The sequence below is a fragment of the Podarcis melisellensis genome (assembly GCF_964234715.1).
Source record: "Podarcis melisellensis genome assembly, chromosome: 3".
NCBI lineage: Eukaryota > Metazoa > Chordata > Lepidosauria > Squamata > Lacertidae > Podarcis > Podarcis melisellensis.
Genome location: NC_138530.1, coordinates 1,155,498 through 1,168,780, shown reverse-complemented (window position 1 = coordinate 1,168,780; position 13,283 = coordinate 1,155,498). Strand labels below are relative to the sequence as shown.

Here is a 13,283-nt window from a genome sequence, read left to right as displayed (position 1 = left end):
TCACTCTGGATCCCACAGCTAATTCTCCCCTGGTCTCCTCGCTGGCCCAAATAGGATTAACTTAGCCAGCTAGCCCTGGTGATCATCTAACGTTTATTGGATAGACTTTCTCCCTAAATTGATTTTTGAATTCTGAATTTATTGTTATTCACGTTTTATACTGTATTTTATGCTTTGTTTTGTTGCATCAATTACCAGTAAGTGTTTTAAATTTGCTGTTAGCTGCCCTGAGCCTGGTTTTCTGAACTGGGAAGGGTGGGGTATAAATAAAAAATTATTATAACTGTTTATTATTTCAGTATTGTCTGATGTTTTATTGTATTTTTAACATTTTGTTGGAAGCCGCCCGGAGTGGCTGTGGAAACCCAGCCAGAAGGGTGGGGTATAAATAAATTATTATTATTATTGTTGTTGTTATTATTATTAGTCAGGGTCAGCCACTGTGAGAATAGGATGCTGGACTAGATGGGCCATTGGCCTGATCCAGTAGGATCTTCTTAGGTTTATATATGCTACATATGATTATTATTGCTTCCAAGAAGACGTGTGCTCTAGCAGTACACTGCAATGCCTCCCTGGAAGCTGCTTCCCTCTCCCTAAGTCACATTGCAAAATAATTGTTCCAGACCCCCGTAGATTTTTGCAAGAGGCCTCATTACCCAAGCTTGTCTTTTTGCCTTTCCCGCAGTGATCCTCTTTCTGCCTCTTTTCTGATGCTCTTGGGCAGAACTTTCCCTGGCGCTGGGTGATTTTGGTGCCCAGGAATGTGATCCTGTCGCCCATGTAGCCAAGTGTTTTTCCAGCTCAGCAGGTTATCTGTGTGTCAGGGAGACGCTCCTGGCTTTTGTCTTGTTTTTGGGTTTTGACACAGACTCTGCATGAGCAGATCAGCATTCCTGCTAAGGGGATTAAAGAGTTTAAAAGTGCACTCTGTCAGCAAAATGGTATTTACGGAGGGAGAATCTACCTTACAAAAAGCAGCACATTAAAATGTCCCAGGCTGACCTCGGAGTATTTCATGCTTTACAAAAACAACAAGGAATCTTGTGGGCATCTTAAAAGGCTAGGAATCTTCTTGTGGTGCAAGCTTTTGTGTGCGGTTATCCTAAGTTGCATATGTGGTTGGCAGGGGAGGGCTGTACAATGGGGTAGGAAGGAAAGGAAATTCAGGAAAGTACAGAGAGTGATAATTACATGGTTAGCAGTGGCCGCAGACACACAAAAAGGCTGGTTGTGTTGATAACACAGACATCGTGGCACTGGCAAGCCCAGGGGTCCTCAAAATTTTTCAGCAGGGGGCCGGTCCACTGTCCATCAGACCTTGTGGGGGGCTGGACTATATTTGGGGGATAATAATTTATTATTTATACCCCACCCATCTGGTTGGGTTTCCCCAGCTACTCTGGGCGGCTTCCAACAGACTATTAAACCTATTGACCTATTAAACATTAAAAGCTTCCCTAAACAGGGCTGCCTTCAGATGTCTTCTAAAAGTCTGGTAGTTATTTGTCTCTTTGACATCTGGTGGGAGGGCGTTCCACAGGGTGGGCGCCACCACCAAGAAGGCCCTCTGCCTGGTTCCCTGTAACTTCACTTCTTGCTGGGAGGGAACTGCCAGAAGGCCCTCGGAACTGGACCTCAGTGTCCGGCAGAACAATGGAGGTGGAGACGCTTCTTCAGATATACTGGACCGAGGCCATTTAGGGCTTTGAAGGTCAGCACCAACACTTTGAATTGTGCTCGGAAATGTACTGGGAGCCAGTGTAGGTCTCGCCCCCCCCCCTCACAGATTGTCTCTTAATACTTGATTGAAATTTTCTTTCAAGATCAAATCAATCTTATTTTGATGCTTTTTCTCAGGGCCCCTGAAAGGCGTGGGGCCCTTAGTCCGGGACTTACTCTGCCTGTTTGGTAACTAACCTGGCACTGCAGAGACCTTCTGCCTGGGATGGAGATGCTGAGCTTCCGAAACATGACCCCAGGTCAGGGCCACGGTCCACGGCATCCGTCCAATGAGGCGCAGTGAGTCGTGGAGCCCATTGAAGAGGCAGAAAAGGGGGGGGGTTGGGTTGGATGCTGCAACCGGTCAATTATTCAACAGCCTTTTTGTTCCCCTGATGCTAATTTCTGCCCATGCAGAGAGCTGCACTCTGCCAGCTGCTGCGTCCCACAGCTGACCTTGAGGCCACCTTCCCAGCCGCCACGGATATACCCAGGAAGTGGGGAATTGGGTGTGTGTGTCGTGGGCACAAGGAGACCCTTTCTCTCCTGCAGCCCACATCCTCTCAGGCCCAGGACTTTGAAGCAGAGAAAATGCACCAATCAATGGAAGGCAGGGAGGCCCGTCATCAAAACATAGCTCATTCCTCCTTGACCGAGAATTCCAGGCCAATTCCTCAAAGGATGAGGAAGAGCTGGAAAAGGTTCAGGAAAGGGCAACCAGAGGGCCCTTGTGTTGCTGTTGTTGCTGATAGTGCTGTAATGCCAAGATGGTGTCTCAGGAGTGCCAGAACTGCCACGCTGACTGCCAAGCTGCTGTGAACCAAATGATTAACCTGGAGCTCTATGCTAGCTAAGGGACGCGGGTGGCGCTGTGGGTTAAACCACAGCCTAGGACTTGCTGATCAGAAGGTCAGCGGTTTGAATCCCCGCAATGACAGGATGAGCTCCTGTTGCTCGGTCCCTGCTCCTGCCAACCTAGCAGTTCGAAAGCACGTCAAAGTGCAAGTAGATAAATAGGTATCACTCCGGCGGGAAGGTCAACGGCGTTTCTGCGCGCTGCTCTGGTTCGCCAGAAGCGGCTTAGTCTTGCTGGCCACATGACCTGGAAGCTGTACTCCAGCTCCCTCAGCCAATAAAGCGAGATGAGCGCCACAACCCCAGAGTCGGCCACGACTGGACCTAATGGGCAGGGGTCTCTTTCCTTAACCTATGCTAGCTATGTCTACTTGTCCATGTCCTACCACTTTGACTGTGATGATGTTGCCTTGCACCACATGGCTAAGTTCCTGAAAGAGCAATCCCAAGAAGAGAGGAGCATGCGGAGAAGTTCCTGCAGTACCAGAACAAGCAGGAGGACGCATCCTGCTGAAGGACATCAAGAAGCCAGAGAAGGATGAGTGGGGAAGCAGCCTGGGCGCCCTGCAGTCTGCCCTGGAGCTGGAGAAGGTGGTGAACCAGGCCTTGCTGGGTCTGCACAAGCTTGCAACAGAGAAGGGAGACCCTCATCTGTGTGACTTCCTGGAGACGGAATACCTGGAAGAGCAGGTGAAGGCCATCAAGCTCCTTGGAGACCACCTCACGAACCTAAGACGCCTGGTGGTACCCCAGAATGGCATGGGAGATTACCTCTTTGACAAGCTCACCTTGGGAGAGAGCAGCTGTGCAGCATCTTAAAATGCTATAGCATATGATGGTGTTGAAAATAATAAAAACAAGGACACCAGCCAGGAATCCCAGAGCAAAACAGCAGCCAGTAGGCTTGGTCTTTATGGAAGACTGTGGCAACAGGACTCCCACCTGCCATCAGGTGGAACAAGAGGGAAGCCCCAAACAAAAGAGCCCCCAAACTTTTACTAGCTGCTAATCCCCATGTTACACCCCCCAAACTACATCACTAATACATCATGGTTACATCATTAAAGGGGAGGTCGGGTGGCAGGAATCTGAGCATCCTGGACCCTGCCCCATGGTTCTCCTTGCCCTCCACCAAACATCCATCAAGTGAAAAAAAGAGATATTTACATTTCCCTGTTTCCCAGCCAAGTCAATCCCACCCTTTTGTCTTCATCTGGGTTTGTTATTTCTGGAATGGCTACCTGTCTGGCACTCAGGTATCAGGATGCCAGGAATTATCCCTCAGGCAGAGGGGCTGCTGAGTTGCTGAGCTCACAGGTCTATAGGAATTTCTGAAGTTTTCCCAATGAGCCAGTACAGAGATACATTGATCAGTGAATTCTTACATCTGGTATCTTGCAGCAAAGGCCCTTGAACAGATAGGAAGAAACTGTGATGAAGTGTTTTGTTGGGACAAATCACAAAAGTCACAAAAGTGGCTGTGTTGATTTTGGTAGTGGGCTGCATGTGCATGACATCTGCTGGAGGGGCAAACCCGCCCCCCATACATAAATTCTTGCAACAGCAAGAATTCTCCGTCTCATGACTTCTCCTCACACCTTTTCGCCATGTGCCTCCCTTCCCACAGCTCTTTCCCTCCCTCCCTCCCTCCTCACTTTCTCCCAGGGAGCAGAAGGAGGACTTGAAAGGGGCCTTTGTGCTCCAGAAAGCAAATACGGTCCCATTGTCCCTTCCTTCCCCTCCACTGCTGCCATCGCTGCACATCCAGTCAGCAGCAGCAGCAGGAGGAGGACAGAATATCAGGAATGGATGAAGCATCACCGGTGCCACTTGTTTATGGCCTCGGGACGGGTCACAGGTTGTTCAGAGCAGGTGTGAACCCCTGGAGGCATCAGCCAGGAAGAGGTGGGTGAGGCAGCAGGCAGGCAGCCCTTCCTGGATTGGGGCTAGAAATCTCAGATTAGCCAGCATGTAAAATCAGAATTAGCTGGACCATCAAGAAGGCTGATCGCCAAAGAATGGATGCTTTTGAATTCTGGTGCTGGAGGAGACTCTGGAAAGTCCCATGGACTGCAAGAAGATCAGACCTCTCCATTCTGAAGGAAATCAGCCCTGAGTGCTCACAGGAAGGACAGATCCTGAAGCTGAGGCTCCAAGACTTTGGCCACCTCATGAGAAGAGAAGACTCCCTGGAAAAGACCCTGATGCTGGGAAAGATGGAGGGCCCAAGGAGAAGGGGACGACGGAGGATGAAGTGGTTGGATAGTGTTCTCGAAGCTACAAACATGAGTCTGACCAAACTGCGGGAGGCAGTGGAAGACAGGAAGGCCTGGTGTGCTCTGGTCCATGGGGTCACAAAGAGTCGGACACGACTAAACGACTAAACAACAACAACAAAATCAGAATCAGCCTTGGGGAGGGAATGTGGCCCCCGGCCTCTCTCTCTATGGCCCCTGGGATTCTGCCCGGGCCACACCTCCACCCTAGGCCACGCCTCCCAAGAGCCCTGTTCCACCCACCTTCCTCAAGGGAGTTGCTGCCTGCCTGGGCTGTCTCCTTAAGCTCTGGCCATGGCTCTGGTTTTTCTTTGGCGTGTTGCATAGAAACCAGGGTTGTAAAGACTGCAGAGAGAATAATTGGGTGCACTCTTCCCACCTTGGATCAAATCTACGGTTCCAGGTGCCATAAGAAAGCTGCAGAGATAGTGCGCACCCCGGAAATGATCTCTTTCAGCTTCTGCCTTCTGGAAGAAGGTCCAGAGTTATAAAGACTAGGACTAGCCGCCTGAGAAACAGTTTATTCAAATGTGATTTTGGTTTTAAACTCAGCGTAAGGTAGTCTCTATGGGAGTTGTTGTTGTTTAGTCGTTTAGTCGTGTCCGACTCTTCGTGACCCCATGGACCAGAGAACGCCAGGCACCTCTGTCCTCCACTGCCTCCCGCAGTTTGGTCAAACTCATGCTGGTAACCTCGAAAACACTATCCAGCCATCTCGTCCTCTGTCGCCCCCTTCTCCTTGTGCCCTCCATCTTTCCCAACATCAGGGTCTTCTCCAGGGAGTCTTCTCTTCTCATGAGGTGGCCAAAGTACTGGAGCCTCAGCTTCACAATCTGTCCTTCCAGTGAGCACTCAGGGTTGATTTCCTTCAGTATGGAGAGGTTTGATCTTCTTGCAGTCCATGGGACTCTCAAGAGTCTCCTCCAGCACCATAATATACTCTATGGGAGTATATTGTATTTAATTATGGGGTATCAGAGTTTTTAGGGGGGCAAACCTGGCTGAGATAGCAGGTTTGTTGGTTTCTGAATGTCTGATGTAGATTTTCAATTTCATTGTTCTGTATGGGAAAATGACAATAAAGATTATCGTATTGATTATTGTATCGCATCGTAACCTCAGGTTGAGTGCGCAAAGGTAAAGGTAACATGTGCTGAGACCACTTTTGCCTCTGGCCCTGGCAAGCCAGATGGTTGCCCGACGGCGAATGTGGCTTCTGCTAAGAACAGCTGTTGGGAGGAAGGCGAATGGGTAGGCAAAGGGGCATGAGGACCCTTCAGCTCTGGCCTGCATGGAAAGGAGACCCTCTTGCTACTTCCCTGGGGGTCCTGTGAAAGGAGCTGGCGGAGGTGCTCAGAGCCCATCCAAGGGCCACATAAGAAGTGCTGCAGGATCAGGCCAGTGGCCCACCTAGTCCAGCATCCTGGCAGGATTCGAACACAAGAGCAGCTCTCCCCTCCTGTGGTTTCCAGCAGCTGGGATTCAGAAGCATCGCTGCCTCTGACCATGGAGGGAGAGCAGAGCCATCTTGGCTAGTTAGCCACTGGCAGCCCTCTCCTCCCCCGTGAATCTGCCCAATCCTCTTTTAAAGCCATCCAAGTTGGTGTCAGCCACAGTCTCCTGTGGCAAGGAGTTCCATAGTTTAACTGGCCTAGATGATGACATTGTCAGGGGTCTGGGGAGGGTGCTTCACTGCCCCTCAGCTGCCCTATCACCTGAGAAGGTGGTGACTCTCCAGAATTTCTGGCATAGCCAAATGGGCCCCAAGTGCAGGCCCCGCAGCTGAGCCCTGCTTCGGAGTGATTCTGGCTACGTGGATCAGGCTGTAAAAACTGCAGCTGGCGCAAAGGAGGTGTCCCTGCTTGTGCAATGCTGGGTGTGCCCAGGGCCGCCTCAGCGTGACTCAGAGTCCTCAGCGAAATGCAAGAGACAGCCAGCTCAGGATTACTTCCTCACCCCAGAGCCGGTTTTAGTCCTTTTTCGAGGTGCTGTAGGAGGGAAATCCGGTAGCCCAGCCCAATAGTAATACAGTGGTACCTCGGGTTAAGTACTTAATTCGTTCTGGAGGTCCGTTCTTAACCTGAAACTGTTCTTTTTTTATAATTAATTTTTATTCAATTTCCAATATGCATTCCATCCAAGTTTAACATCCACTTCTAACATATACATCTTTTAGACTTCCCTCAGCCTGTCTGACAATTTCCCATATTATCACAATTACTCACATTTCTTAAATTTATATTGCGCTTTAACAATCTTAATCTCATCATATCTTTTGAGCAACATTTCTATCAATCATTTTCACGGAGCTTCTTGAAAGCCAACAAGCGTTAATTGCTCCTCACATACATTTTTGATATACTCTGTAAATTTATTCCAGTCCTCGGTGAATCTCTGATCGCGTTGGTTCCGAATTTTCCCCGTTAATTTATCCATTTCTGCGTATTCCATCAGTTTCATTCTCCATTCTTCCCTCGTCGGCATTTCTTCCTGTTTCCATTTCTGGGCCATCAAAATTCTAGCTGCCGTCACTGCATACCTAAATTTCATCCTTCTTTTTAATTTCATTTCCTTCTTTTTAATTTCATTTCCTAATAAAAATGCTTCTGGTTTCTTAACAAAACTATATTTCAACATTTTCTTCATCTCATTATAAATCATTTCCCAGAAACCTTTTACTTTCTTACACTCCCACCACATGTGATAAAATGTTCCTTATTTTTCCTGACATTTCCAACATTTATTACTGACTTTATACATCTTACCAAGTTTCACTGGTGTTACATACCATCTATAACCTGATGGAAAGTTGCCGCTTTCCCATATGTCCTCCGGGCTTCAGCCGGGACCACAGCTTCAACTCTACAGTGGTACCTCGGGTTAAGTACTTAATTTGTTCTGGAGGTCCGTTCTTAACCTGAAACTGTTCTTAACCTGAAGACCACTTTAGCTAATGGAGCCTCCGGCTGCCAGAGCACGATTTGTGTTCTCATCCTGAAGCAAAGTTCTTAACCTGAAGCACTGTTTCTGGGTTAGCAGAGTCTGTAACCTGAAGTGTATGTAACCTAAGTTGCCACTGTAATAATAATAATTTATTATTTATATCCCGCCCATCTGGCTGAGTTTTCCCAGCCACTCTGGGCGGCTCCCAATCGAGTGTTAAAAACAATACAGCATTAAATATTCAAAACTTCCCTGAACAGGGCTGCCTTCAGATGTCTTTTAAAGAGAAGATAGCTGCTTATTTCCTTCACATCTGATGGGAGGGCGTTCCACTGGGTGGGTGCCACCACTGAGAAGGCCCTCTGTCTGTTTCCCTGTAGCCTCGCTTCTTGCAATGAGGGAACTGCCAGAAGGCCCTTGGCGCTGGACTACAAAGAAAGGGCTTCACGGCACAGTACTATGCAACCACACACACACCAAACTCTGATGTTTTCCTGCTTGAAAACACAAAGCCTGTATTCAGCCAGGGATCATTCTGAGAGGGCTGTGCCACATTTTTCATGATCCAAGCTGCCAGGTGCTGCTGCTGCGCAGCTAGAAACTTTCTAGCCAGGGAGGGTCTCGGGGGGGGGGGCTCCACTTTCTAGCCAGGGAGGGTCTCTGGCTTCTTGGCAGGAGGTGAAACACCCCCAGGGACTTACTGCCTCTGAACTGTGCTGCTGGCCAATAGAAATGGGCACTGTGTTTTTCTCAGATTGTAAGCCTGTGGGTAGGGGGGAACATATCGCTAAGATTTTATGTAAGCCGCCCCATCTGGGAAAATTTTCTGGCCAAAGAGCAGGGCTCAAATGCTCCAAATCGGTGTTTCCCTAAATTTAGGTCTTCATGGAATTGCCCCAAAAATATATTAAATTATTTTTGTATGCCACTACAGCGGCAAGACTGCTGTTAGCTCAAGAAATCCCAATGGTGGAAGAATGGCAGATGAAGATGTTGGACTTTTTGGAGCTGGCCGACCTGACTGGAAGAATCCGCGACCAGAAAGAAGAGGAATATCAAGAAGATTGGAAGAAATTTAAGGACTATTTGAATAACTATTGTAATATAAATAATTAGAAGTCACTTGAAAGTACCAAATAGGCCTAGGATTAAATTAGGATTTAATCGTAAGTAAGTTGGATTTGGAACAGTAAGAAAAGAGAATAAGATAGTTAATTGCTGGAAATAATTTTAGTTTAAGAATGATATTGGAGAGCTGTTACATGCAGATACAATGAAGGGGGGATCTGAGGAAGTAAATTAACAATGTAAGAGAAATTGGGTTTTCAAGGGATATGTGTTTAAGATTTCTTTTTTAGTACTGTATTGTGTTTTCTTTTCTTTTTTTCTATGTTATAATTGTGGAAAATTTAATATATTTTTTTGGAAAAAACCAAACTTGGGTCTTTTGGACTACAAATCCCATCATCCCTAGCTAGCAAGACTAGTGGTCAAGGATAATGGGAATTGTAGTTGGAGACCCAAGTTTAGGGCAACACTGCTCTAAATAACTTAATAACAACAGTAACAAAGCATTTGAGGAGAAGCTCAGAATGCTTTATTCTTTTGTGTGTGTTATTTCTTACTCTGTTAATCCTGTTACAGCTATAGCTGAATAAAATGTTTAAACCGTTTGACCTGATCCGATCTACCCCTGCCTGTTTCAGATGTTGGAGAGGCGTCAATATATCTCACCAAAAGTTCTGCCCTTTTGGAGACTGTCCAAGGCAAGGCGACGCAGACATCCTGGCCACTTAGGTCACTGGGACAATGATTATTTCTAAGTCTACACTTAGAAATAATGAGCTGCACAAATATAAAATGAGGGAAGCCTGGCTTGCCCACAGCACATGTGAAAAGAACCCAGGGGTCTTAGTAGACCACAAGCTTAACGTGTCAACAGTGTGAAGCAGCAGCTAAAAAAGCAAATGCTATTCTGGGCTGCATTAACAGAACTATAGTTTCCAGATCGAGGGAAGTAAGAGTACCGCTCTATTCTGCCTTGCTCAGATCACACTTGGAATACTGGGCACCACAATTTAAGAAGGATGTTGAGAAGCTGGAAGGTGTGCAGATGAGGGCGACCAAGATGTTCAAGGGTTTGGAAACCAAGCCTGATGAGGAGTGGTTGAAGGAGCTGGGTATGTGTAGCCTGGAAAAGAAGATACTGAGAAGAGATATGAGAGCCATCTTCAAATATCTCAAGGGCTGTCCCATGAAAGATGGAGAAGATGGAGCAAGCTTGTTTTCTCCCGAACCAACAGTTTCAAGATACAAAAAAAGGAGATTCCAACTAAATAACAGAAAGAACATCCTGGCAGTAAGAATTGCTTGGCAGCGGAACGGACTCCCTTGGAAGGTGGTAGTGAACTCTCCTTCCTTGGAAGTTTTTAAGCAGAGATTGGAGTCCCCCAAAAATAAACCCATAGGGTGTCAGGTTGGAGCCCTGCCAAAGAGCGTCCCCGCAACTCTGGCTTCAGCGGGAGCGCCTTGCTGCCCGGATTCCCCGGGTGAGGCAGAGAGGCCAGGCGGAGGCGGCAACAACTGGGTGGTGCTGGGCGGGCAGACCTTGCCTTGGTTGCCCAAGGGGCCTGGTAGGACTTTTTTATCCATTTGGCAAATTGGCACCAGCCTCTTGGTTTTTTTGCCTACCTCATAGCAATGCATCACAACTTTCTGGTATTGGCGGTTAGGCAGTGGAATATGTGTTCTGTATTGGAGGAATGGGTATGGGCCATCATCTACCCCTCCTCTTTTGGGTATTCCATTAAAGGAATCCAGTGGTCGCGGATCCTGTCCGGTGCCCTGCTGGTGGCTGGGGCCATGGCACGACCCCCCGGTGATGTCATGGGGGGGCTTCCAGTTGTATTTGCATCAACAAGCTCCTCCCATTGGTTGTTAACCCTGATATGACTCCCGGCTGTGCGGGGTGGAGTCTGGCATTGCTCTTTCATCCAATGCCTAAGCCAGTACTACTCACATGCTGTAACCAATAAAAGTTGTGGCCTAATTTCACGCATTAACCTAAAATAATGTGTCTGTGTGTCTTATTATAATCCTGTGCTATTCTAGAGACTGCATCAACAGAACTATAGTTTCCAAATCAAGGGAAGTAATAGTACCGCTCTCTTCTGTCTTAGTCAGGCCCCACCTGGAGTCCCGTGTCCAGTTCTGGGCACCGCAATTTAAGAAGGATGTTGACAAGCTGGAAGGTGTGCAGAGCAGGGCAACCAAGAGGTTCAAGGGTCTGGGAACTAAGCCTTGTGAGGAGTGGTTGAAGGAGCTGGGTATGTTTAGCCTGGAAAAGAGGAGACTGAGAGGAGATAGGAAAGCCATCTTCAAATATCTCAAGGGCTGTCCCATGGAAGATGGAGCAAGCTTGTTTTCTCCTGATTTAGAGCGTAGGACCCGAACCAAGTTACAAGTTACGAAAAAGGAGATTCCAACTAAATAACAGAAAGAACATTCTGGCGGTAAGAACTGCTTGGCAGCGGAACGGACTCCCTCGGAAGGTGGTAGTGAACTCTCCTTCCTTGGAAGTTTTTAAGCAGAGATTGGAGTCCCCCAAAAATAAACCCATAGGGTGCCAGGTCGGAACCCCACCAAGGAGCGTCCCCACAACTCGGCTCCTTGCTGCCCGGATTCCCGGGCAAGGTGGAGAGGGCACTGGGCGGGCAGACCGTGCCCACCGTCTCCTGCTGCTGCTGGAGCAGTCTCCGCAGCGGAACCGGGCCTCGGCCACTGGGCAGGGCTCCTCCGCTGGGCTCTGCGGACGCCTCGGCCCGCCTGGATGGAGCCCCGAGGCGGCGGAGGAGCAGGAGGCTCCGCGGCCGGGAGCGCGGCGCTGGCACTGACCGGCGGGGGCCGCTGCGGTGGAGACTGCGGGGGCCCCGCGCTGGCCGCCCCCTGAGCGCCCGGAGCGTCGCTCATAGCTGTCAATGTTTACCTTTTTTAAAGGGAAATTCCCTTATTCCGAATAGGATTCCTCGCAAGAAAAGGGAAAAGTTGACAGCTATGGCCTCACCTCGCGCTGCGCCCATCCGGCCGTGCTGGTCAGCTGCGACCTGTGCCTCGTGCGCGCCAGTAAGTGCCGGGGCTCCTTGCGGGGCGGGAGACGAAAAAGACCCCCGGGGGTCAGGATCGGCGCCCGAGACCAGCGCGCTCTTCACACGCGCGCATCTCCTTCGACCCCCAGCGCAGACCCGGCTGGCCGTCTTTCGGGGCGCTGGCCTTGGTGCTGAACCCGGGCTGCCCTGCACCCCGACGGCCTTTCTGCTCCCTGCCCTGGCCCTCGGGGTGGGGTGGGGTGGGGAAAGCGGGGGTCTATCTGGCCCCAGCTCTGCCCTGCCCGGCTGCCCGCGGATGGGAGCGCCGGCTGCGTCGTTGTTGTTGTTTGGTCATTTAGTTGTGTCAGCCTCTTCCTGACCCCCTGGACCAGAGCACGCCAGGCACTCCTGTCTTCCACTGCCTCCCGCAGTTTGGTCAGACTCATGTTTGTAGCTTCGAAGACACTGTACCACCATCTCATCCTCTGCCGTCCCCTTCTCCTTGCGCCCTCCATCTTCCCCAACATCAGGGTCTTTTCCAGGGAGTCTTCTCATGAGGTGGCCAAAGTCTTGGAGCCTCAGCTTCAGGATCTGTCCTTCCAGTGAGCACTCAGGGCTGATTTCCTTAAGAATGGAGAGGTTTGATCTTCTTGCAGTCCATGGGACTCTCCAGAGTCTCCTCCAGCACCAGAATTCAAAAGCATCAATTCTTCGGCGATCAGTCTTCTTTATGGTCCAGCTCTCACTTCCATCCATCACTACTGGGAAAACCATGGCTTTTACTATACAGACCTTTGTTGGCAAGGTGAGGTCTCTGCTTTTTAAGATGCTCTCTAGGTTTGCCATCGCCTTTCTCCCAAGAAGCAGGCGTCTTTTACTTTTGTGACTGCTGTCACCATCTGCAGTGATCATGGAGCCCAAGAAAGTAAAATCTCTCACTGCCTCCATTTCTTCCCCTTCTATTTGCCAGGAGGTGATGGGCCCAGTGGCCACGATCTTCGTTTTTTTCATTTTTTTTACGCACGTGCAAAAGCGCCGAATTGCAACCCACGCATGTGCAGACGCACTGCTGCGGATTGCAAACGTGCCTCCAGCACGGATCACATTCGCAACCCGAGCGTTCGCTGTATTCTGTTGGGAGCTGCCCAGAGTGGCTGGGGAAACCCAGCCAGATGGGCAAGGTATAAATAAATTATTGCTGCTGTTGTCACATACCTTCCAAGTGCCCCTATTTTCCAGGGACAGTCCCGGAATTACAGAAGCCATCCCAGTTTCTGAGTTGATCCCAGAATGTCCTCCTTCTCCTTTTTCTCTCCCATCCGTGTCTCGGAGAACATGGGTGGGTGGGTGAAAAAAAGGGAGTCCTGTTTGTACTGAAAATAAAACCCCCACACCCAGCGAA

General features: G+C 49.3%; 1 pseudogene across 1 annotated transcript; it reads left to right on the top strand.

The window, feature by feature from the left end:
* Nucleotides 1–2,489: 2,489 nt before the first annotated feature.
* Nucleotides 2,490–3,396, top strand: LOC309367440 (ferritin heavy chain A-like; annotated as a pseudogene). The gene is made up of 2 exons: nt 2,490–2,572; nt 2,939–3,396. The product of its transcript is annotated as a ferritin heavy chain A-like (transcript).
* Nucleotides 3,397–13,283: the final 9,887 nt, after the last annotated feature.